Raw genomic sequence first — 21,294 nt, forward strand, 5'->3', positions numbered from 1 at the left:
GCAGTATTAGCCCTGCCTGCAATCTTGGGCTTTGGAAGACAATAAGGGTCATTTACAAAAACACCCGACGAGGATGGGATTTGAACCCATGCATGCAGAGCACAATGGATTAGCTGTCCATCGCCTTAACCACTTGGCCACCTCGTCAACTTATTTTCATTTTTTTTTTCTTTGGTTAGTTTCCAGCTGTTTTATAACCAAACGTGAACCCTAAAAAGTGTTTTACAAATTTTGAGAAGTGTCAGTAATATGTATTCTAAATTTATTTTCCCTTATTTAAAATCAAATCTTTTCTTGTTTATAAAAATGTCATTAAATGGCATGCAAGAACTAGATGAGTGTATATATAGGTCTACTAGAACACATCTACAAAAAAAACATTTGTAGTAATAGTTCCATGCAAACATTTTCTAGAAGGTTTATCATTTACACAAGTTTTTAGAGTTCTGCTCCTCTAATCGGCTTAACAAATTTCAACCTGTTTTGGCAGTATTAGCCCTGCCTGCAATCTTGGGCTTTGGAAGACAATAAGGGTCATTTACAAAAACACCCGACGAGGATGGGATTTGAACCCATGCATGCAGAGCACAATGGGTTAGCTGTCCATCACCTTAACCACTTGGCCACCTCGTCAACGTATTTTCATTTTTTTTTTCTTTGGTTAGTTTCCAGCTGTTTTATAACCAAACCTGATCCCTAAAAAGTGTTTTACAAATTTTGAGAAGTGTCAGTAATATGTATTCTAAATTTATTTTCCCTTATTTAAAATCAAATCTTTTCTTGTTTATAAAAATGTCATTAAATGGCATGCAAGAACTAGATGAGTGTATATATAGGTCTACTAGAACACATCTACAAAAAAAACATTTGTAGTAATAGTTCCATGCAAACATTTTCTAGAAGGTTTATCATTTACACAAGTTTTTAGAGTTCTGCTCCTCTAATCGGCTTAACAAATTTCAACCTGTTTTGGCAGTATTAGCCCTGCCTGCAATCTTGGGCTTTGGAAGACAATAAGGGTCATTTACAAAAACACCCGACGAGGATGGGATTTGAACCCATGCATGCAGAGCACAATGGATTAGCTGTCCATCGCCTTAACCACTTGGCCACCTCGTCAACTTATTTTCATTTTTTTTTTCTTTGGTTAGTTTCCAGCTGTTTTATAACCAAACCTGATCCCTAAAAAGTGTTTTACAAATTTTGAGAAGTGTCAGTAATATGTATTCTAAATTTATTTTCCCTTATTTAAAATCAAATCTTTTCTTGTTTATAAAAATGTCATTAAATGGCATGCAAGAACTAGATGAGTGTATATATAGGTCTACTAGAACACATCTACAAAAAAAAACATTTGTAGTAATAGTTCCATGCAAACATTTTCTAGAAGGTTTATCATTTACACAAGTTTTTAGAGTTCTGCTCCTCTAATCGGCTTAACAAATTTCAACCTGTTTTGGCAGTATTAGCCCTGCCTGCAATCTTGGGCTTTGGAAGACAATAATGGTCATTTACAAAAACACCCGACGAGGATGGGATTTGAACCCATGCATGCAGAGCACAATGGATTAGCTGTCCATCGCCTTAACCACTTGGCCACCTCGTCAACTTATTTTCATTTTTTTTTTCTTTGGTTAGTTTCCAGCTGTTTTATAACCAAACCTGATCCCTAAAAAGTGTTTTACAAATTTTGAGAAGTGTCAGTAATATGTATTCTAAATTTATTTTCCCTTATTTAAAATCAAATCTATTCTTGTTTATAAAAATGTCATTAAATGGCATGCAAGAACTAGATGAGTGTATATATAGGTCTACTAGAACACATCTACAAAAACAACATTTGTAGTAATAGTTCCATGCAAACATGGAAACAAGGTTTATCATTTATACATGTTTTTAGAGTTCTGCTCCTCTAATCGGCTTAACAAATTTCAACCTGTTTTGGCAGTATTAGCCCTGCCTGCAATCTTGGGCTTTGGAAGACAATAAGGGTCATTTCCAAAAACACCCGACGAGGATGGGATTTGAACCCATGCATGCAGAGCACAATGGATTAGCGGTCCATCGCCTTAACCACTCGGCCACCTCGTCAACTTATTTTCATTTTTTTCTTTGGTTAGTTTCCAGCTGTTTTATAACCAAACCTGATCCCTAAAAAGTGTTTTACAAATTTTGAGAAGTGTCAGTAATATGTATTCTAAATTTATTTTCCCTTATTTAAAATCAAATCTTTTCTTGTTTATAAAAATGTCATTAAATGGCATGCAAGAACTAGATGAGTGTATATATAGGTCTACTAGAACACATCTACAAAAAAAACATTTGTAGTAATAGTTCCATGCAAACATTTTCTAGAAGGTTTATCATTTACACAAGTTTTTAGAGTTCTGCTCCTCTAATCGGCTTAACAAATTTCAACCTGTTTTGGCAGTATTAGCCCTGCCTGCAATCTTGGGCTTTGGAAGACAATAAGGGTCATTTACAAAAACACCCGACGAGGATGGGATGCAGAGCACAATGGATTAGCAGTCCATCGCCTTAACCACTCGGCCACCTCGTCAACTTATTTTCATTTTTTTCTTTGGTTAGTTTCCAGCTATTTTATAACCAAACCTGATCCCTAAAAAGTGTTTTACAAATTTTGAGAAGTGTCAGTAATATGTATTCTAAATTTATTTTCCCTTATTTAAAATCAAATCTTTTCTTGTTTATAAAAATGTCATTAAATGGCATGCAAGAACTAGATGAGTGTATATATAGGTCTACTAGAACACATCTACAAAAAAAAACATTTGTAGTAATAGTTCCATGCAAACATTTTCTAGAAGGTTTATCATTTACACAAGTTTTTAGAGTTCTGCTCCTCTAATCGGCTTAACAAATTTCAACCTGTTTTGGCAGTATTAGCCCTGCCTGCAATCTTGGGCTTTGGAAGACAATAATGGTCATTTACAAAAACACCCGACGAGGATGGGATGCAGAGCACAATGGATTAGCAGTCCATCGCCTTAACCACTCGGCCACCTCGTCAACTTATTTTCATTTTTTTCTTTGGTTAGTTTCCAGCTGTTTTATAACCAAACCTGATCCCTAAAAAGTGTTTTACAAATTTTGAGAAGTGTCAGTAATATGTATTCTAAATTTATTTTCCCTTATTTAAAATCAAATCTTTTCTTGTTTATAAAAATGTCATTAAATGGCATGCAAGAAGTAGATGAGTGTATATATAGGTCTACTAGAACACATCTACAAAAAAAAACATTTGTAGTAATAGTTCCATGCAAACATTTTCTAGAAGGTTTATCATTTACACAAGTTTTTAGAGTTCTGCTCCTCTAATCGGCTTAACAAATTTCAACCTGTTTTGGCAGTATTAGCCCTGCCTGCAATCTTGGGCTTTGGAAGACAATAAGGGTCATTTACAAAAACACCCGACGAGGATGGGATTTGAACCCATGCATGCAGAGCACAATGGATTAGCAGTCCATCGCCTTAACCACTCGGCCACCTCGTCAACTTATTTTCATTTTTTTTCTTTGGTTAGTTTCCAGCTGTTTTATAACCAAACCTGATCCCTAAAAAGTGTTTTACAAATTTTGAGAAGTGTCAGTAATATGTATTCTAAATTTATTTTCCCTTATTTAAAATCAAATCTTTTCTTGTTTATAAAAATGTCATTAAATGGCATGCAAAAACTAGGTCTACTAGAACACATCTACAAAAAAAAACATTTGTAGTAATAGTTCCATGCAAAAATTTTCTAGAAGGTTTATCATTTACACAAGTTTTTAGAGTTCTGCTCCTCTAATCGGCTTAACAAATTTCAACCTGTTTTGGCAGTATTAGCCCTGCCTGCAATCTTATGCTTTGGAAGACAATAAGGGTCATTTACAAAAACACCCGACGAGGATTTGAACCCATGCATGCAGAGCACAATGGATTAGCAGTCCATCGCCTTAACCACTCGGCCACCTCGTCAACTTATTTTCATTTTTTTTCTTTGGTTAGTTTCCAGCTGTTTTATAACCAAACCTGATCCCTAAAAAGTGTTTTACAAATTTTGAGAAGTGTCAGTAATATGTATTCTAAATTTATTTTCCCTTATTTAAAATCAAATCTTTTCTTGTTTATAAAAATGTCATTAAATGGCATGCAAAAACTAGATGAGTGTATATATAGGTCTACTAGAACACATCTACAAAAAAAAAACATTTGTAGTAATAGTTCCATGCAAACATTTTCTAGAAGGTTTATCATTTACACAAGTTTTTAGAGTTCTGCTCCTCTAATCGGCTTAACAAATTTCAACCTGTTTTGGCAGTATTAGCCCTGCCTGCAATCTTGGGCTTTGGAAGACAATAAGGGTCATTTACAAAAACAACCGACGAGGATGGGATTTGAACCCATGCATGCAGAGCACAATGGATTAGCAGTCCATCGCCTTAACCACTCGGCCACCTCGTCAACTTATTTTCATTTTTTTTCTTTGGTTAGTTTCCAGCTGTTTTATAACTAAACCTGAGCCCTAAAAAGTGTTTTACAAATTTTGAGAAGTGTCAGTAATATGTATTCTAAATTTATTTTCCCTTATTTAAAATCAAATCTTTTCTTGTTTATAAAAATGTCATTAAATGGCATGCAAAAACTAGATGAGTGTATATATAGGTCTACTAGAACACATCTACAAAAAAAAACATTTGTAGTAATAGTTCCATGCAAACATTTTCTAGAAGGTTTATCATTTACACAAGTTTTTAGAGTTCTGCTCCTCTAATCGGCTTAACAAATTTCAACCTGTTTTGGCAGTATTAGCCCTGCCTGCAATCTTAAGCTTTGGAAGACAATAAGGGTCATTTACAAAAACACCCGACGAGGATTTGAACCCATGCATGCAGAGCACAATGGATTAGCAGTCCATCGCCTTAACCACTCGGCCACCTCGTCAACTTATTTTCATTTTTTTTCTTTGGTTAGTTTCCAGCTGTTTTATAACCAAACCTGATCCCTAAAAAGTGTTTTACAAATTTTGAGAAGTGTCAGTAATATGTATTCTAAATTTATTTTCCCTTATTTAAAATCAAATCTTTTCTTGTTTATAAAAATGTCATTAAATGGCATGCAAAAACTAGATGAGTGTATATATAGGTCTACTAGAACACATCTACAAAAAAAAACATTTGTAGTAATAGTTCCATGCAAACATTTTCTAGAAGGTTTATCATTTACACAAGTTTTTAGAGTTCTGCTCCTCTAATCGGCTTAACAAATTTCAACCTGTTTTGGCAGTATTAGCCCTGCCTGCAATCTTGGGCTTTGGAAGACAATAAGGGTCATTTACAAAAACACCCGACGAGGATGGGATTTGAACCCATGCATGCAGAGCACAATGGATTAGCAGTCCATCGCCTTAACCACTCGGCCACCTCGTCAACTTATTTTCATTTTTTTTCTTTGGTTAGTTTCCAGCTGTTTTATAACCAAACCTGATCCCTAAAAAGTGTTTTACAAATTTTGAGAAGTGTCAGTAATATGTATTCTAAATTTATTTTCCCTTATTTAAAATCAAATCTTTTCTTGTTTATAAAAATGTCATTAAATGGCATGCAAAAACTAGATGAGTGTATATATAGGTCTACTAGAACACATCTACAAAAAAAAAACATTTGTAGTAATAGTTCCATGCAAACATTTTCTAGAAGGTTTATCATTTACACAAGTTTTTAGAGTTCTGCTCCTCTAATCGGCTTAACAAATTTCAACCTGTTTTGGCAGTATTAGCCCTGCCTGCAATCTTGGGCTTTGGAAGACAATAAGGGTCATTTACAAAAACAACCGACGAGGATGGGATTTGAACCCATGCATGCAGAGCACAATGGATTAGCAGTCCATCGCCTTAACCACTCGGCCACCTCGTCAACTTATTTTCATTTTTTTTCTTTGGTTAGTTTCCAGCTGTTTTATAACTAAACCTGAGCCCTAAAAAGTGTTTTACAAATTTTGAGAAGTGTCAGTAATATGTATTCTAAATTTATTTTCCCTTATTTAAAATCAAATCTTTTCTTGTTTATAAAAATGTCATTAAATGGCATGCAAGAACTAGATGAGTGTATATATAGGTCTACTAGAACACATCTACAAAAAAAAACATTTGTAGTAATAGTTCCATGCAAACATTTTCTAGAAGGTTTATCATTTACACAAGTTTTTAGAGTTCTGCTCCTCTAATCGGCTTAACAAATTTCAACCTGTTTTGGCAGTATTAGCCCTGCCTGCAATCTTGGGCTTTGGAAGACAATAATGGTCATTTACAAAAACACCCGACGAGGATGGGATGCAGAGCACAATGGATTAGCAGTCCATCGCCTTAACCACTCGGCCACCTCGTCAACTTATTTTCATTTTTTTCTTTGGTTAGTTTCCAGCTGTTTTATAACCAAACCTGATCCCTAAAAAGTGTTTTACAAATTTTGAGAAGTGTCAGTAATATGTATTCTAAATTTATTTTCCCTTATTTAAAATCAAATCTTTTCTTGTTTATAAAAATGTCATTAAATGGCATGCAAGAAGTAGATGAGTGTATATATAGGTCTACTAGAACACATCTACAAAAAAAAACATTTGTAGTAATAGTTCCATGCAAACATTTTCTAGAAGGTTTATCATTTACACAAGTTTTTAGAGTTCTGCTCCTCTAATCGGCTTAACAAATTTCAACCTGTTTTGGCAGTATTAGCCCTGCCTGCAATCTTGGGCTTTGGAAGACAATAAGGGTCATTTACAAAAACACCCGACGAGGATGGGATTTGAACCCATGCATGCAGAGCACAATGGATTAGCAGTCCATCGCCTTAACCACTCGGCCACCTCGTCAACTTATTTTCATTTTTTTTCTTTGGTTAGTTTCCAGCTGTTTTATAACCAAACCTGATCCCTAAAAAGTGTTTTACAAATTTTGAGAAGTGTCAGTAATATGTATTCTAAATTTATTTTCCCTTATTTAAAATCAAATCTTTTCTTGTTTATAAAAATGTCATTAAATGGCATGCAAAAACTAGGTCTACTAGAACACATCTACAAAAAAAAACATTTGTAGTAATAGTTCCATGCAAAAATTTTCTAGAAGGTTTATCATTTACACAAGTTTTTAGAGTTCTGCTCCTCTAATCGGCTTAACAAATTTCAACCTGTTTTGGCAGTATTAGCCCTGCCTGCAATCTTATGCTTTGGAAGACAATAAGGGTCATTTACAAAAACACCCGACGAGGATTTGAACCCATGCATGCAGAGCACAATGGATTAGCAGTCCATCGCCTTAACCACTCGGCCACCTCGTCAACTTATTTTCATTTTTTTTCTTTGGTTAGTTTCCAGCTGTTTTATAACCAAACCTGATCCCTAAAAAGTGTTTTACAAATTTTGAGAAGTGTCAGTAATATGTATTCTAAATTTATTTTCCCTTATTTAAAATCAAATCTTTTCTTGTTTATAAAAATGTCATTAAATGGCATGCAAAAACTAGATGAGTGTATATATAGGTCTACTAGAACACATCTACAAAAAAAAAACATTTGTAGTAATAGTTCCATGCAAACATTTTCTAGAAGGTTTATCATTTACACAAGTTTTTAGAGTTCTGCTCCTCTAATCGGCTTAACAAATTTCAACCTGTTTTGGCAGTATTAGCCCTGCCTGCAATCTTGGGCTTTGGAAGACAATAAGGGTCATTTACAAAAACAACCGACGAGGATGGGATTTGAACCCATGCATGCAGAGCACAATGGATTAGCAGTCCATCGCCTTAACCACTCGGCCACCTCGTCAACTTATTTTCATTTTTTTTTCTTTGGTTAGTTTCCAGCTGTTTTATAACTAAACCTGAGCCCTAAAAAGTGTTTTACAAATTTTGAGAAGTGTCAGTAATATGTATTCTAAATTTATTTTCCCTTATTTAAAATCAAATCTTTTCTTGTTTATAAAAATGTCATTAAATGGCATGCAAAAACTAGATGAGTGTATATATAGGTCTACTAGAACACATCTACAAAAAAAAACATTTGTAGTAATAGTTCCATGCAAACATTTTCTAGAAGGTTTATCATTTACACAAGTTTTTAGAGTTCTGCTCCTCTAATCGGCTTAACAAATTTCAACCTGTTTTGGCAGTATTAGCCCTGCCTGCAATCTTAAGCTTTGGAAGACAATAAGGGTCATTTACAAAAACACCCGACGAGGATTTGAACCCATGCATGCAGAGCACAATGGATTAGCAGTCCATCGCCTTAACCACTCGGCCACCTCGTCAACTTATTTTCATTTTTTTTCTTTGGTTAGTTTCCAGCTGTTTTATAACCAAACCTGATCCCTAAAAAGTGTTTTACAAATTTTGAGAAGTGTCAGTAATATGTATTCTAAATTTATTTTCCCTTATTTAAAATCAAATCTTTTCTTGTTTATAAAAATGTCATTAAATGGCATGCAAAAACTAGATGAGTGTATATATAGGTCTACTAGAACACATCTACAAAAAAAAACATTTGTAGTAATAGTTCCATGCAAACATTTTCTAGAAGGTTTATCATTTACACAAGTTTTTAGAGTTCTGCTCCTCTAATCGGCTTAACAAATTTCAACCTGTTTTGGCAGTATTAGCCCTGCCTGCAATCTTGGGCTTTGGAAGACAATAAGGGTCATTTACAAAAACACCCGACGAGGATGGGATTTGAACCCATGCATGCAGAGCACAATGGATTAGCAGTCCATCGCCTTAACCACTCGGCCACCTCATCAACTTATTTTCATTTTTTTTCTTTGGTTAGTTTCCAGCTGTTTTATAACCAAACCTGATCCCTAAAAAGTGTTTTACAAATTTTGAGAAGTGTCAGTAATATGTATTCTAAATTTATTTTCCCTTATTTAAAATCAAATCTTTTCTTGTTTATAAAAATGTCATTAAATGGCATGCAAAAACTAGATGAGTGTATATATAGGTCTACTAGAACACATCTACAAAAAAAAAACATTTGTAGTAATAGTTCCATGCAAACATTTTCTAGAAGGTTTATCATTTACACAAGTTTTTAGAGTTCTGCTCCTCTAATCGGCTTAACAAATTTCAACCTGTTTTGGCAGTATTAGCCCTGCCTGCAATCTTGGGCTTTGGAAGACAATAAGGGTCATTTACAAAAACAACCGACGAGGATGGGATTTGAACCCATGCATGCAGAGCACAATGGATTAGCAGTCCATCGCCTTAACCACTCGGCCACCTCGTCAACTTATTTTCATTTTTTTTCTTTGGTTAGTTTCCAGCTGTTTTATAACTAAACCTGAGCCCTAAAAAGTGTTTTACAAATTTTGAGAAGTGTCAGTAATATGTATTCTAAATTTATTTTCCCTTATTTAAAATCAAATCTTTTCTTGTTTATAAAAATGTCATTAAATGGCATGCAAAAACTAGATGAGTGTATATATAGGTCTACTAGAACACATCTACAAAAAAAAACATTTGTAGTAATAGTTCCATGCAAACATTTTCTAGAAGGTTTATCATTTACACAAGTTTTTAGAGTTCTGCTCCTCTAATCGGCTTAACAAATTTCAACCTGTTTTGGCAGTATTAGCCCTGCCTGCAATCTTGGGCTTTGGAAGACAATAAGGGTCATTTACAAAAACACCCGACGAGGATGGGATTTGAACCCATGCATGCAGAGCACAATGGATTAGCAGTCCATCGCCTTAACCACTCGGCCACCTCGTCAACTTATTTTCATTTTTTTTCTTTGGTTAGTTTCCAGCTGTTTTATAACCAAACCTGATCCCTAAAAAGTGTTTTACAAATTTTGAGAAGTGTCAGTAATATGTATTCTAAATTTATTTTCCCTTATTTAAAATCAAATCTTTTCTTGTTTATAAAAATGTCATTAAATGGCATGCAAGAACTAGATGAGTGTATATATAGGTCTACTAGAACACATCTACAAAAAAAAACATTTGTAGTAATAGTTCCATGCAAACATTTTCTAGAAGGTTTATCATTTACACAAGTTTTTAGAGTTCTGCTCCTCTAATCGGCTTAACAAATTTCAACCTGTTTTGGCAGTATTAGCCCTGCCTGCAATCTTGGGCTTTGGAAGACAATAATGGTCATTTACAAAAACACCCGACGAGGATGGGATTTGAACCCATGCATGCAGAGCACAATGGATTAGCTGTCCATCGCCTTAACCACTTGGCCACCTCGTCAACTTATTTTCATTTTTTTTTTCTTTGGTTAGTTTCCAGCTGTTTTATAACCAAACCTGATCCCTAAAAAGTGTTTTACAAATTTTGAGAAGTGTCAGTAATATGTATTCTAAATTTATTTTCCCTTATTTAAAATCAAATCTATTCTTGTTTATAAAAATGTCATTAAATGGCATGCAAGAACTAGATGAGTGTATATATAGGTCTACTAGAACACATCTACAAAAAAAACATTTGTAGTAATAGTTCCATGCAAACATGGAAACAAGGTTTATCATTTATACATGTTTTTAGAGTTCTGCTCCTCTAATCGGCTTAACAAATTTCAACCTGTTTTGGCAGTATTAGCCCTGCCTGCAATCTTGGGCTTTGGAAGACAATAAGGGTCATTTCCAAAAACACCCGACGAGGATGGGATTTGAACCCATGCATGCAGAGCACAATGGATTAGCGGTCCATCGCCTTAACCACTCGGCCACCTCGTCAACTTATTTTCATTTTTTTCTTTGGTTAGTTTCCAGCTGTTTTATAACCAAACCTGATCCCTAAAAAGTGTTTTACAAATTTTGAGAAGTGTCAGTAATATGTATTCTAAATTTATTTTCCCTTATTTAAAATCAAATCTTTTCTTGTTTATAAAAATGTCATTAAATGGCATGCAAGAACTAGATGAGTGTATATATAGGTCTACTAGAACACATCTACAAAAAAAACATTTGTAGTAATAGTTCCATGCAAACATTTTCTAGAAGGTTTATCATTTACACAAGTTTTTAGAGTTCTGCTCCTCTAATCGGCTTAACAAATTTCAACCTGTTTTGGCAGTATTAGCCCTGCCTGCAATCTTGGGCTTTGGAAGACAATAAGGGTCATTTACAAAAACACCCGACGAGGATGGGATGCAGAGCACAATGGATTAGCAGTCCATCGCCTTAACCACTCGGCCACCTCGTCAACTTATTTTCATTTTTTTCTTTGGTTAGTTTCCAGCTATTTTATAACCAAACCTGATCCCTAAAAAGTGTTTTACAAATTTTGAGAAGTGTCAGTAATATGTATTCTAAATTTATTTTCCCTTATTTAAAATCAAATCTTTTCTTGTTTATAAAAATGTCATTAAATGGCATGCAAGAACTAGATGAGTGTATATATAGGTCTACTAGAACACATCTACAAAAAAAACATTTGTAGTAATAGTTCCATGCAAACATTTTCTAGAAGGTTTATCATTTACACAAGTTTTTAGAGTTCTGCTCCTCTAATCGGCTTAACAAATTTCAACCTGTTTTGGCAGTATTAGCCCTGCCTGCAATCTTGGGCTTTGGAAGACAATAAGGGTCATTTACAAAAACACCCGACGAGGATGGGATTTGAACCCATGCATGCAGAGCACAATGGATTAGCTGTCCATCGCCTTAACCACTTGGCCACCTCGTCAACTTATTTTCATTTTTTTTTTCTTTGGTTAGTTTCCAGCTGTTTTATAACCAAACCTGATCCCTAAAAAGTGTTTTACAAATTTTGAGAAGTGTCAGTAATATGTATTCTAAATTTATTTTCCCTTATTTAAAATCAAATCTTTTCTTGTTTATAAAAATGTCATTAAATGGCATGCAAGAACTAGATGAGTGTATATATAGGTCTACTAGAACACATCTACAAAAAAAACATTTGTAGTAATAGTTCCATGCAAACATTTTCTAGAAGGTTTATCATTTACACAAGTTTTTAGAGTTCTGCTCCTCTAATCGGCTTAACAAATTTCAACCTGTTTTGGCAGTATTAGCCCTGCCTGCAATCTTGGGCTTTGGAAGACAATAAGGGTCATTTACAAAAACACCAGACGAGGATGGGATGCAGAGCACAATGGATTAGCTGTCCATCGCCTTAACCACTTGGCCACCTCATCAACTTATTTTCATTTTTTTTTTTCTTTGGTTAGTTTCCAGCTGTTTTATAACCAAACCTGATCCCTAAAAAGTGTTTTACAAATTTTGAGAAGTGTCAGTAATATGTATTCTAAATTTATTTTCCCTTATTTAAAATCAAATCTATTCTTGTTTATAAAAATGTCATTAAATGGCATGCAAGAACTAGATGAGTGTATATATAGGTCTACTAGAACACATCTACAAAAAAAACATTTGTAGTAATAGTTCCATGCAAACATTTTCTAGAAGGTTTATCATTTACACAAGTTTTTAGAGTTCTGCTCCTCTAATCGGCTTAACAAATTTCAACCTGTTTTGGCAGTATTAGCCCTGCCTGCAATCTTGGGCTTTGGAAGACAATAAGGGTCATTTACAAAAACACCCAACGAGGATGGGATGCAGAGCACAATGGATTAGCAGTCCATCGCCTTAACCACTCGGCCACCTCGTCACCTTATTTTCATTTTTTTCTTTGGTTAGTTTCCAGCTATTTTATAACCAAACCTGATCCCTAAAAAGTGTTTTACAAATTTTGAGAAGTGTCAGTAATATGTATTCTAAATTTATTTTCCCTTATTTAAAATCAAATCTTTTCTTGTTTATAAAAATGTCATTAAATGGCATGCAAGAACTAGATGAGTGTATATATAGGTCTACTAGAACACATCTACAAAAAAAACATTTGTAGTAATAGTTCCATGCAAACATTTTCTAGAAGGTTTATCATTTACACAAGTTTTTAGAGTTCTGCTCCTCTAATCGGCTTAACAAATTTCAACCTGTTTTGGCAGTATTAGCCCTGCCTGCAATCTTGGGCTTTGGAAGACAATAAGGGTCATTTACAAAAACACCCGACGAGGATGGGATTTGAACCCATGCATGCAGAGCACAATGGATTAGCTGTCCATCGCCTTAACCACTTGGCCACCTCGTCAACTTATTTTCATTTTTTTTTTCTTTGGTTAGTTTCCAGCTGTTTTATAACCAAACGTGAACCCTAAAAAGTGTTTTACAAATTTTGAGAAGTGTCAGTAATATGTATTCTAAATTTATTTTCCCTTATTTAAAATCAAATCTTTTCTTGTTTATAAAAATGTCATTAAATGGCATGCAAGAACTAGATGAGTGTATATATAGGTCTACTAGAACACATCTACAAAAAAAACATTTGTAGTAATAGTTCCATGCAAACATTTTCTAGAAGGTTTATCATTTACACAAGTTTTTAGAGTTCTGCTCCTCTAATCGGCTTAACAAATTTCAACCTGTTTTGGCAGTATTAGCCCTGCCTGCAATCTTGGGCTTTGGAAGACAATAAGGGTCATTTACAAAAACACCCGACGAGGATGGGATTTGAACCCATGCATGCAGAGCACAATGGATTAGCAGTCCATCGCCTTAACCACTCGGCCACCTCGTCAACTTATTTTCATTTTTTTTCTTTGGTTAGTTTCCAGCTGTTTTATAACCAAACCTGATCCCTAAAAAGTGTTTTACAAATTTTGAGAAGTGTCAGTAATATGTATTCTAAATTTATTTTCCCTTATTTAAAATCAAATCTTTTCTTGTTTATAAAAATGTCATTAAATGGCATGCAAAAACTAGATGAGTGTATATATAGGTCTACTAGAACACATCTACAAAAAAAAACATTTGTAGTAATAGTTCCATGCAAACATTTTCTAGAAGGTTTATCATTTACACAAGTTTTTAGAGTTCTGCTCCTCTAATCGGCTTAACAAATTTCAACCTGTTTTGGCAGTATTAGCCCTGCCTGCAATCTTAAGCTTTGGAAGACAATAAGGGTCATTTACAAAAACACCCGACGAGGATTTGAACCCATGCATGCAGAGCACAATGGATTAGCAGTCCATCGCCTTAACCACTCGGCCACCTCGTCAACTTATTTTCATTTTTTTTCTTTGGTTAGTTTCCAGCTGTTTTATAACCAAACCTGATCCCTAAAAAGTGTTTTACAAATTTTGAGAAGTGTCAGTAATATGTATTCTAAATTTTTTTTCCCTTATTTAAAATCAAATCTTTTCTTGTTTATAAAAATGTCATTAAATGGCATGCAAAAACTAGATGAGTGTATATATAGGTCTACTAGAACACATCTACAAAAAAAAACATTTGTAGTAATAGTTCCATGCAAACATTTTCTAGAAGGTTTATCATTTACACAAGCTTTTAGAGTTCTGCTCCTCTAATCGGCTTAACAAATTTCAACCTGTTTTGGCAGTATTAGCCCTGCCTGCAATCTTGGGCTTTGGAAGACAATAAGGGTCATTTACAAAAACACCCGACGAGGATGGGATTTGAACCCACGCATGCAGAGCACAATGGATTAGCAGTCCATCGCCTTAACCACTCGGCCACCTCGTCAACTTATTTTCATTTTTTTTCTTTGGTTAGTTTCCAGCTGTTTTATAACCAAACCTGATCCCTAAAAAGTGTTTTACAAATTTTGAGAAGTGTCAGTAATATGTATTCTAAATTTTTTTTCCCTTATTTAAAATCAAATCTTTTCTTGTTTATAAAAATGTCATTAAATGGCATGCAAAAACTAGATGAGTGTATATATAGGTCTACTAGAACACATCTACAAAAAAAACATTTGTAGTAATAGTTCCATGCAAACATTTTCTAGAAGGTTTATCATTTACACAAGTTTTTAGAGTTCTGCTCCTCTAATCGGCTTAACAAATTTCAACCTGTTTTGGCAGTATTAGCCCTGCCTGCAATCTTGGGCTTTGGAAGACAATAAGGGTCATTTACAAAAACAACCGACGAGGATGGGATTTGAACCCATGCATGCAGAGCACAATGGATTAGCAGTCCATCGCCTTAACCACTCGGCCACCTCGTCAACTTATTTTCATTTTTTTTCTTTGGTTAGTTTCCAGCTGTTTTATAACTAAACCTGAGCCCTAAAAAGTGTTTTACAAATTTTGAGAAGTGTCAGTAATATGTATTCTAAATTTATTTTCCCTTATTTAAAATCAAATCTTTTCTTGTTTATAAAAATGTCATTAAATGGCATGCAAAAACTAGATGAGTGTATATATAGGTCTACTAGAACACATCTACAAAAAAAAACATTTGTAGTAATAGTTCCATGCAAACATTTTCTAGAAGGTTTATCATTTACACAAGTTTTTAGAGTTCTGCTCCTCTAATCGGCTTAACAAATTTCAACCTGTTTTGGCAGTATTAGCCCTGCCTGCAATCTTGGGCTTTGGAAGACAATAAGGGTCATTTACAAAAACACCCGACGAGGATGGGATTTGAACCCATGCATGCAGAGCACAATGGATTAGCAGTCCATCGCCTTAACCACTCGGCCACCTCGTCAACTTATTTTCATTTTTTTTCTTTGGTTAGTTTCCAGCTGTTTTATAACCAAACCTGATCCCTAAAAAGTGTTTTACAAATTTTGAGAAGTGTCAGTAATATGTATTCTAAATTTTTTTTCCCTTATTTAAAATCAAATCTTTTCTTGTTTATAAAAATGTCATTAAATGGCATGCAAAAACTAGATGAGTGTATATATAGGTCTACTAGAACACATCTACAAAAAAAAACATTTGTAGTAATAGTTCCATGCAAACATTTTCTAGAAGGTTTATCATTTACACAAGCTTTTAGAGTTCTGCTCCTCTAATCGGCTTAACAAATTTCAACCTGTTTTGGCAGTATTAGCCCTGCCTGCAATCTTGGGCTTTGGAAGACAATAAGGGTCATTTACAAAAACACCCGACGAGGATGGGATTTGAACCCACGCATGCAGAGCACAATGGATTAGCAGTCCATCGCCTTAACCACTCGGCCACCTCGTCAACTTATTTTCATTTTTTTTCTTTGGTTAGTTTCCAGCTGTTTTATAACCAAACCTGATCCCTAAAAAGTGTTTTACAAATTTTGAGAAGTGTCAGTAATATGTATTCTAAATTTTTTTTCCCTTATTTAAAATCAAATCTTTTCTTGTTTATAAAAATGTCATTAAATGGCATGCAAAAACTAGATGAGTGTATATATAGGTCTACTAGAACACATCTACAAAAAAAACATTTGTAGTAATAGTTCCATGCAAACATTTTCTAGAAGGTTTATCATTTACACAAGTTTTTAGAGTTCTGCTCCTCTAATCGGCTTAACAAATTTCAACCTGTTTTGGCAGTATTAGCCCTGCCTGCAATCTTGGGCTTTGGAAGACAATAAGGGTCATTTACAAAAACAACCGACGAGGATGGGATTTGAACCCATGCATGCAGAGCACAATGGATTAGCAGTCCATCGCCTTAACCACTCGGCCACCTCGTCAACTTATTTTCATTTTTTTTCTTTGGTTAGTTTCCAGCTGTTTTATAACTAAACCTGAGCCCTAAAAAGTGTTTTACAAATTTTGAGAAGTGTCAGTAATATGTATTCTAAATTTATTTTCCCTTATTTAAAATCAAATCTTTTCTTGTTTATAAAAATGTCATTAAATGGCATGCAAAAACTAGATGAGTGTATATATAGGTCTACTAGAACACATCTACAAAAAAAAACATTTGTAGTAATAGTTCCATGCAAACATTTTCTAGAAGGTTTATCATTTACACAAGTTTTTAGAGTTCTGCTCCTCTAATCGGCTTAACAAATTTCAACCTGTTTTGGCAGTATTAGCCCTGCCTGCAATCTTGGGCTTTGGAAGACAATAAGGGTCATTTACAAAAACACCCGACGAGGATGGGATTTGAACCCATGCATGCAGAGCACAATGGATTAGCAGTCCATCGCCTTAACCACTCGGCCACCTCGTCAACTTATTTTCATTTTTTTTCTTTGGTTAGTTTCCAGCTGTTTTATAACCAAACCTGATCCCTAAAAAGTGTTTTACAAATTTTGAGAAGTGTCAGTAATATGTATTCTAAATTTTTTTTCCCTTATTTAAAATCAAATCTTTTCTTGTTTATAAAAATGTCATTAAATGGCATGCAAAAACTAGATGAGTGTATATATAGGTCTACTAGAACACATCTACAAAAAAAAACATTTGTAGTAATAGTTCCATGCAAACATTTTCTAGAAGGTTTATCATTTACACAAGCTTTTAGAGTTCTGCTCCTCTAATCGGCTTAACAAATTTCAACCTGTTTTGGCAGTATTAGCCCTGCCTGCAATCTTGGGCTTTGGAAGACAATAAGGGTCATTTACAAAAACACCCGACGAGGATGGGATTTGAACCCACGCATGCAGAGCACAATGGATTAGCAGTCCATCGCCTTAACCACTCGGCCACCTCGTCAACTTATTTTCATTTTTTTTCTTTGGTTAGTTTCCAGCTGTTTTATAACCAAACCTGATCCCTAAAAAGTGTTTTACAAATTTTGAGAAGTGTCAGTAATATGTATTCTAAATTTTTTTTCCCTTATTTAAAATCAAATCTTTTCTTGTTTATAAAAATGTCATTAAATGGCATGCAAAAACTAGATGAGTGTATATATAGGTCTACTAGAACACATCTACAAAAAAAAACATTTGTAGTAATAGTTCCATGCAAACATTTTCTAGAAGGTTTATCATTTACACAAGCTTTTAGAGTTCTGCTCCTCTAATCGGCTTAACAAATTTCAACCTGTTTTGGCAGTATTAGCCCTGCCTGCAATCTTGGGCTTTGGAAGACAATAAGGGTCATTTACAAAAACACCCGACGAGGATGGGATTTGAACCCACGCATGCAGAGCACAATGGATTAGCAGTCCATCGCCTTAACCACTCGGCCACCTCGTCAACTTATTTTCATTTTTTTTCTTTGGTTAGTTTCCAGCTGTTTTATAACCAAACCTGATCCCTAAAAAGTGTTTTACAAATTTTGAGAAGTGTCAGTAATATGTATTCTAAATTTTTTTTCCCTTATTTAAAATCAAATCTTTTCTTGTTTATAAAAATGTCATTAAATGGCATGCAAAAACTAGATGAGTGTATATATAGGTCTACTAGAACACATCTACAAAAAAAAACATTTGTAGTAATAGTTCCATGCAAACATTTTCTAGAAGGTTTATCATTTACACAAGTTTTTAGAGTTCTGCTCCTCTAATCGGCTTAACAAATTTCAACCTGTTTTGGCAGTATTAGCCCTGCCTGCAATCTTGGGCTTTGGAAGACAATAAGGGTCATTTACAAAAACAACCGACGAGGATGGGATTTGAACCCATGCATGCAGAGCACAATGGATTAGCAGTCCATCGCCTTAACCACTCGGCCACCTCGTCAACTTATTTTCATTTTTTTTCTTTGGTTAGTTTCCAGCTGTTTTATAACTAAACCTGAGCCCTAAAAAGTGTTTTACAAATTTTGAGAAGTGTCAGTAATATGTATTCTAAATTTATTTTCCCTTATTTAAAATCAAATCTTTTCTTGTTTATAAAAATGTCATTAAATGGCATGCAAAAACTAGATGAGTGTATATATAGGTCTACTAGAACACATCTACAAAAAAAAACATTTGTAGTAATAGTTCCATGCAAACATTTTCTAGAAGGTTTATCATTTACACAAGTTTTTAGAGTTCTGCTCCTCTAATCGGCTTAACAAATTTCAACCTGTTTTGGCAGTATTAGCCCTGCCTGCAATCTTGGGCTTTGGAAGACAATAAGGGTCATTTACAAAAACACCCGACGAGGATGGGATTTGAACCCATGCATGCAGAGCACAATGGATTAGCAGTCCATCGCCTTAACCACTCGGCCACCTCGTCAACTTATTTTCATTTTTTTTCTTTGGTTAGTTTCCAGCTGTTTTATAACCAAACCTGATCCCTAAAAAGTGTTTTACAAATTTTGAGAAGTGTCAGTAATATGTATTCTAAATTTTTTTTCCCTTATTTAAAATCAAATATTTTCTTGTTTATAAAAATGTCATTAAATGGCATGCAAGAACTAGATGAGTGTATATATAGGTCTACTAGAACACATCTACAAAAAAAAAACATTTGTAGTAATAGTTCCATGCAAACATTTTCTAGAAGGTTTATCATTTACACAAGTTTTTAGAGTTCTGCTCCTCTAATCGGCTTAACAAATTTCAACCTGTTTTGGCAGTATTAGCCCTGCCTGCAATCTTGGGCTTTGGAAGACAATAAGGGTCATTTACAAAAACACCCAACGAGGATGGGATTTGAACCCACGCATGCAGAGCACAATGGATTAGTAATCTATCGCCTTAACCACTCGGCCACCTCGTCAACTTATTTTCATTTTTTTTCTTTGGTTAGTTTCCAGCTGTTTTATAACCAAACCTGATCCCTAAAAAGTGTTTTACAAATTTTGAGAAGTGTCAGTAATATGTATTCTAAATTTATTTTCCCTTATTTAAAATCAAATCTTTTCTTGTTTATAAAAATGTCATTAAATGGCATGCAAAAACTAGACGAGTGTATATATAGGTCTACTAGAACACATCTACAAAAAAAAACATTTGTAGTAATAGTTCCATGCAAACATTTTCTAGAAGGTTTATCATTTACACAAGTTTTTAGAGTTCTGCTCCTCTAATCGGCTTAACAAATTTCAACCTGTTTTGGCAGTATTAGCCCTGCCTGCAATCTTGGGCTTTGGAAGACAATAAGGGTCATTTACAAAAACAACCAACAAGGATGGGATTTGAACCCATGCATGCAGAGCACAATGGATTAGCAGTCCATCGCCTTAACCACTCGGCCACCTCGTCAACTTATTTTCATTTTTTTTCTTTGGTTAGTTTCCAGCTGTTTTATAACCAAACCTGATCCCTAAAAAGTGTTTTACAAATTTTGAGAAGTGTCAGTAATATGTATTCTAAATTTATTTTCCCTTATTTAAAATCAAATCTTTTCTTGTTTATAAAAATGTCATTAAATGGCATGCAAAAACTAGATGAGTGTATATATAGGTCTACTAGAACACATCTACAAAAAAAAACATTTGTAGTAATAGTTCCATGCAAACATTTTCTAGAAGGTTTATCATTTACACAAGTTTTTAGAGTTCTGCTCCTCTAATCGGCTTAACAAATTTCAACCTGTTTTGGCAGTATTAGCCAAATAAATAAGTTCTTGGGCTTTGGAAGACAATAAGGGTCATTTACAAAAACACCCGACGAGGATGGGATTTGAACCAATGCATGCAGAGCACAATGGATTAGAATAGTTCCATGCAAACATTTTCTAGAAGGTTTATCATTTACACAAGTTTTTAGAGTTCTGCTCCTCTAATCGGCTTAACAAATTTCAACCTGTTTTGGCAGTATTAGCCCTGCCTGCAATCTTGGGCTTTGGAAGACAATAAGGGTCATTTACAAAAACACCCAACGAGGATGGGATTTGAACCCACGCATGCAGAGCACAATGGATTAGCAATCTATCGCCTTAACCACTCGGCCACCTCGTCAACTTATTTTCATTTTTTTTCTTTGGTTAGTTTCCAGCTGTTTTATAACCAAACCTGATCCCTAAAAAGTGTTTTACAAATTTTGAGAAGTGTCAGTAATATGTATTCTAAATTTATTTTCCCTTATTTAAAATCAAATCTTTTCTTGTTTATAAAAATGTCATTAAATGGCATGCAAAAACTAGATGAGTGTATATATAGGTCTACTAGAACACATCTACAAAAAAAAACATTTGTAGTAATAGTTCCATGCAAACATTTTCTAGAAGGTTTATCATTTACACAAGTTTTTAGAGTTCTGCTCCTCTAATCGGCTTAACAAATTTCAACCTGTTTTGGCAGTATTAGCCCTGCCTGCAATCTTGGGCTTTGGAAGACAATAAGGGTCATTTACAAAAACAACCGACGAGGATGGGATTTGAACCCATGCATGCAGAGCACAATGGATTAGCAGTCCATCGCCTTAACCACTTGGCCACCTCGTCAACTTATTTTCATTTTTTTTCTTTGGTTAGTTTCCAGCTGTTTTATAACCAAACCTGATCCCTAAAAAGTGTTTTACAAATTTTGAGAAGTGTCAGTAATATGTATTCAAAATTTATTTTCCCTTATTTAAAATCAAATCTTTTCTTGTTTATAAAAATGTCATTAAATGGCATGCAAAAACTAGATGAGTGTATATATAGGTCTACTAGAACACATCT

The 21,294-nt window shown here is 34.4% G+C and overlaps 31 non-coding genes across 31 annotated transcripts; all 31 read right to left on the reverse strand.

Moving 5' to 3' along the window:
- Positions 1 to 65: 65 nt before the first annotated feature.
- Positions 66 to 147, reverse strand: TRNAS-GCU (transfer RNA serine (anticodon GCU)). Its single transcript has one exon. It is a non-coding gene; the product is annotated as a tRNA-Ser (tRNA).
- An 890-nt stretch (positions 148 to 1,037) lies between these two features.
- TRNAS-GCU (transfer RNA serine (anticodon GCU)) lies at positions 1,038 to 1,119 on the reverse strand. The gene has a single exon. It is a non-coding gene; the product is annotated as a tRNA-Ser (tRNA).
- A 405-nt stretch (positions 1,120 to 1,524) lies between these two features.
- On the reverse strand, positions 1,525 to 1,606 carry TRNAS-GCU (transfer RNA serine (anticodon GCU)). The gene has a single exon. It is a non-coding gene; the product is annotated as a tRNA-Ser (tRNA).
- A 403-nt stretch (positions 1,607 to 2,009) lies between these two features.
- Positions 2,010 to 2,091, reverse strand: TRNAS-GCU (transfer RNA serine (anticodon GCU)). Its single transcript has one exon. It is a non-coding gene; the product is annotated as a tRNA-Ser (tRNA).
- A 1,341-nt stretch (positions 2,092 to 3,432) lies between these two features.
- TRNAS-GCU (transfer RNA serine (anticodon GCU)) lies at positions 3,433 to 3,514 on the reverse strand. Its single transcript has one exon. It is a non-coding gene; the product is annotated as a tRNA-Ser (tRNA).
- Positions 3,515 to 4,382: 868 nt separating this feature from the next.
- Positions 4,383 to 4,464, reverse strand: TRNAS-GCU (transfer RNA serine (anticodon GCU)). Its single transcript has one exon. It is a non-coding gene; the product is annotated as a tRNA-Ser (tRNA).
- An 883-nt stretch (positions 4,465 to 5,347) lies between these two features.
- Positions 5,348 to 5,429, reverse strand: TRNAS-GCU (transfer RNA serine (anticodon GCU)). The gene has a single exon. It is a non-coding gene; the product is annotated as a tRNA-Ser (tRNA).
- Positions 5,430 to 5,833: 404 nt separating this feature from the next.
- On the reverse strand, positions 5,834 to 5,915 carry TRNAS-GCU (transfer RNA serine (anticodon GCU)). Its single transcript has one exon. It is a non-coding gene; the product is annotated as a tRNA-Ser (tRNA).
- An 873-nt stretch (positions 5,916 to 6,788) lies between these two features.
- On the reverse strand, positions 6,789 to 6,870 carry TRNAS-GCU (transfer RNA serine (anticodon GCU)). Its single transcript has one exon. It is a non-coding gene; the product is annotated as a tRNA-Ser (tRNA).
- Positions 6,871 to 7,738: 868 nt separating this feature from the next.
- TRNAS-GCU (transfer RNA serine (anticodon GCU)) lies at positions 7,739 to 7,820 on the reverse strand. Its single transcript has one exon. It is a non-coding gene; the product is annotated as a tRNA-Ser (tRNA).
- An 884-nt stretch (positions 7,821 to 8,704) lies between these two features.
- On the reverse strand, positions 8,705 to 8,786 carry TRNAS-GCU (transfer RNA serine (anticodon GCU)). The gene has a single exon. It is a non-coding gene; the product is annotated as a tRNA-Ser (tRNA).
- A 404-nt stretch (positions 8,787 to 9,190) lies between these two features.
- Positions 9,191 to 9,272, reverse strand: TRNAS-GCU (transfer RNA serine (anticodon GCU)). Its single transcript has one exon. It is a non-coding gene; the product is annotated as a tRNA-Ser (tRNA).
- A 403-nt stretch (positions 9,273 to 9,675) lies between these two features.
- TRNAS-GCU (transfer RNA serine (anticodon GCU)) lies at positions 9,676 to 9,757 on the reverse strand. The gene has a single exon. It is a non-coding gene; the product is annotated as a tRNA-Ser (tRNA).
- A 403-nt stretch (positions 9,758 to 10,160) lies between these two features.
- On the reverse strand, positions 10,161 to 10,242 carry TRNAS-GCU (transfer RNA serine (anticodon GCU)). The gene has a single exon. It is a non-coding gene; the product is annotated as a tRNA-Ser (tRNA).
- A 403-nt stretch (positions 10,243 to 10,645) lies between these two features.
- On the reverse strand, positions 10,646 to 10,727 carry TRNAS-GCU (transfer RNA serine (anticodon GCU)). Its single transcript has one exon. It is a non-coding gene; the product is annotated as a tRNA-Ser (tRNA).
- Positions 10,728 to 11,597: 870 nt separating this feature from the next.
- TRNAS-GCU (transfer RNA serine (anticodon GCU)) lies at positions 11,598 to 11,679 on the reverse strand. The gene has a single exon. It is a non-coding gene; the product is annotated as a tRNA-Ser (tRNA).
- Positions 11,680 to 13,025: 1,346 nt separating this feature from the next.
- On the reverse strand, positions 13,026 to 13,107 carry TRNAS-GCU (transfer RNA serine (anticodon GCU)). Its single transcript has one exon. It is a non-coding gene; the product is annotated as a tRNA-Ser (tRNA).
- A 404-nt stretch (positions 13,108 to 13,511) lies between these two features.
- On the reverse strand, positions 13,512 to 13,593 carry TRNAS-GCU (transfer RNA serine (anticodon GCU)). The gene has a single exon. It is a non-coding gene; the product is annotated as a tRNA-Ser (tRNA).
- An 883-nt stretch (positions 13,594 to 14,476) lies between these two features.
- TRNAS-GCU (transfer RNA serine (anticodon GCU)) lies at positions 14,477 to 14,558 on the reverse strand. Its single transcript has one exon. It is a non-coding gene; the product is annotated as a tRNA-Ser (tRNA).
- Positions 14,559 to 14,960: 402 nt separating this feature from the next.
- Positions 14,961 to 15,042, reverse strand: TRNAS-GCU (transfer RNA serine (anticodon GCU)). The gene has a single exon. It is a non-coding gene; the product is annotated as a tRNA-Ser (tRNA).
- A 403-nt stretch (positions 15,043 to 15,445) lies between these two features.
- On the reverse strand, positions 15,446 to 15,527 carry TRNAS-GCU (transfer RNA serine (anticodon GCU)). Its single transcript has one exon. It is a non-coding gene; the product is annotated as a tRNA-Ser (tRNA).
- Positions 15,528 to 15,930: 403 nt separating this feature from the next.
- On the reverse strand, positions 15,931 to 16,012 carry TRNAS-GCU (transfer RNA serine (anticodon GCU)). Its single transcript has one exon. It is a non-coding gene; the product is annotated as a tRNA-Ser (tRNA).
- Positions 16,013 to 16,414: 402 nt separating this feature from the next.
- Positions 16,415 to 16,496, reverse strand: TRNAS-GCU (transfer RNA serine (anticodon GCU)). Its single transcript has one exon. It is a non-coding gene; the product is annotated as a tRNA-Ser (tRNA).
- Positions 16,497 to 16,899: 403 nt separating this feature from the next.
- On the reverse strand, positions 16,900 to 16,981 carry TRNAS-GCU (transfer RNA serine (anticodon GCU)). Its single transcript has one exon. It is a non-coding gene; the product is annotated as a tRNA-Ser (tRNA).
- Positions 16,982 to 17,384: 403 nt separating this feature from the next.
- Positions 17,385 to 17,466, reverse strand: TRNAS-GCU (transfer RNA serine (anticodon GCU)). Its single transcript has one exon. It is a non-coding gene; the product is annotated as a tRNA-Ser (tRNA).
- A 403-nt stretch (positions 17,467 to 17,869) lies between these two features.
- TRNAS-GCU (transfer RNA serine (anticodon GCU)) lies at positions 17,870 to 17,951 on the reverse strand. Its single transcript has one exon. It is a non-coding gene; the product is annotated as a tRNA-Ser (tRNA).
- A 403-nt stretch (positions 17,952 to 18,354) lies between these two features.
- Positions 18,355 to 18,436, reverse strand: TRNAS-GCU (transfer RNA serine (anticodon GCU)). The gene has a single exon. It is a non-coding gene; the product is annotated as a tRNA-Ser (tRNA).
- Positions 18,437 to 18,839: 403 nt separating this feature from the next.
- On the reverse strand, positions 18,840 to 18,921 carry TRNAS-GCU (transfer RNA serine (anticodon GCU)). Its single transcript has one exon. It is a non-coding gene; the product is annotated as a tRNA-Ser (tRNA).
- Positions 18,922 to 19,325: 404 nt separating this feature from the next.
- On the reverse strand, positions 19,326 to 19,407 carry TRNAS-ACU (transfer RNA serine (anticodon ACU)). The gene has a single exon. It is a non-coding gene; the product is annotated as a tRNA-Ser (tRNA).
- A 403-nt stretch (positions 19,408 to 19,810) lies between these two features.
- TRNAS-GCU (transfer RNA serine (anticodon GCU)) lies at positions 19,811 to 19,892 on the reverse strand. Its single transcript has one exon. It is a non-coding gene; the product is annotated as a tRNA-Ser (tRNA).
- Positions 19,893 to 20,993: 1,101 nt separating this feature from the next.
- Positions 20,994 to 21,075, reverse strand: TRNAS-GCU (transfer RNA serine (anticodon GCU)). The gene has a single exon. It is a non-coding gene; the product is annotated as a tRNA-Ser (tRNA).
- Positions 21,076 to 21,294: the final 219 nt, after the last annotated feature.

This window comes from Rhinoderma darwinii, unplaced genomic scaffold, assembly GCF_050947455.1.
Source record: "Rhinoderma darwinii isolate aRhiDar2 unplaced genomic scaffold, aRhiDar2.hap1 Scaffold_554, whole genome shotgun sequence".
Taxonomy (NCBI): Eukaryota; Metazoa; Chordata; class Amphibia; order Anura; family Rhinodermatidae; genus Rhinoderma; species Rhinoderma darwinii.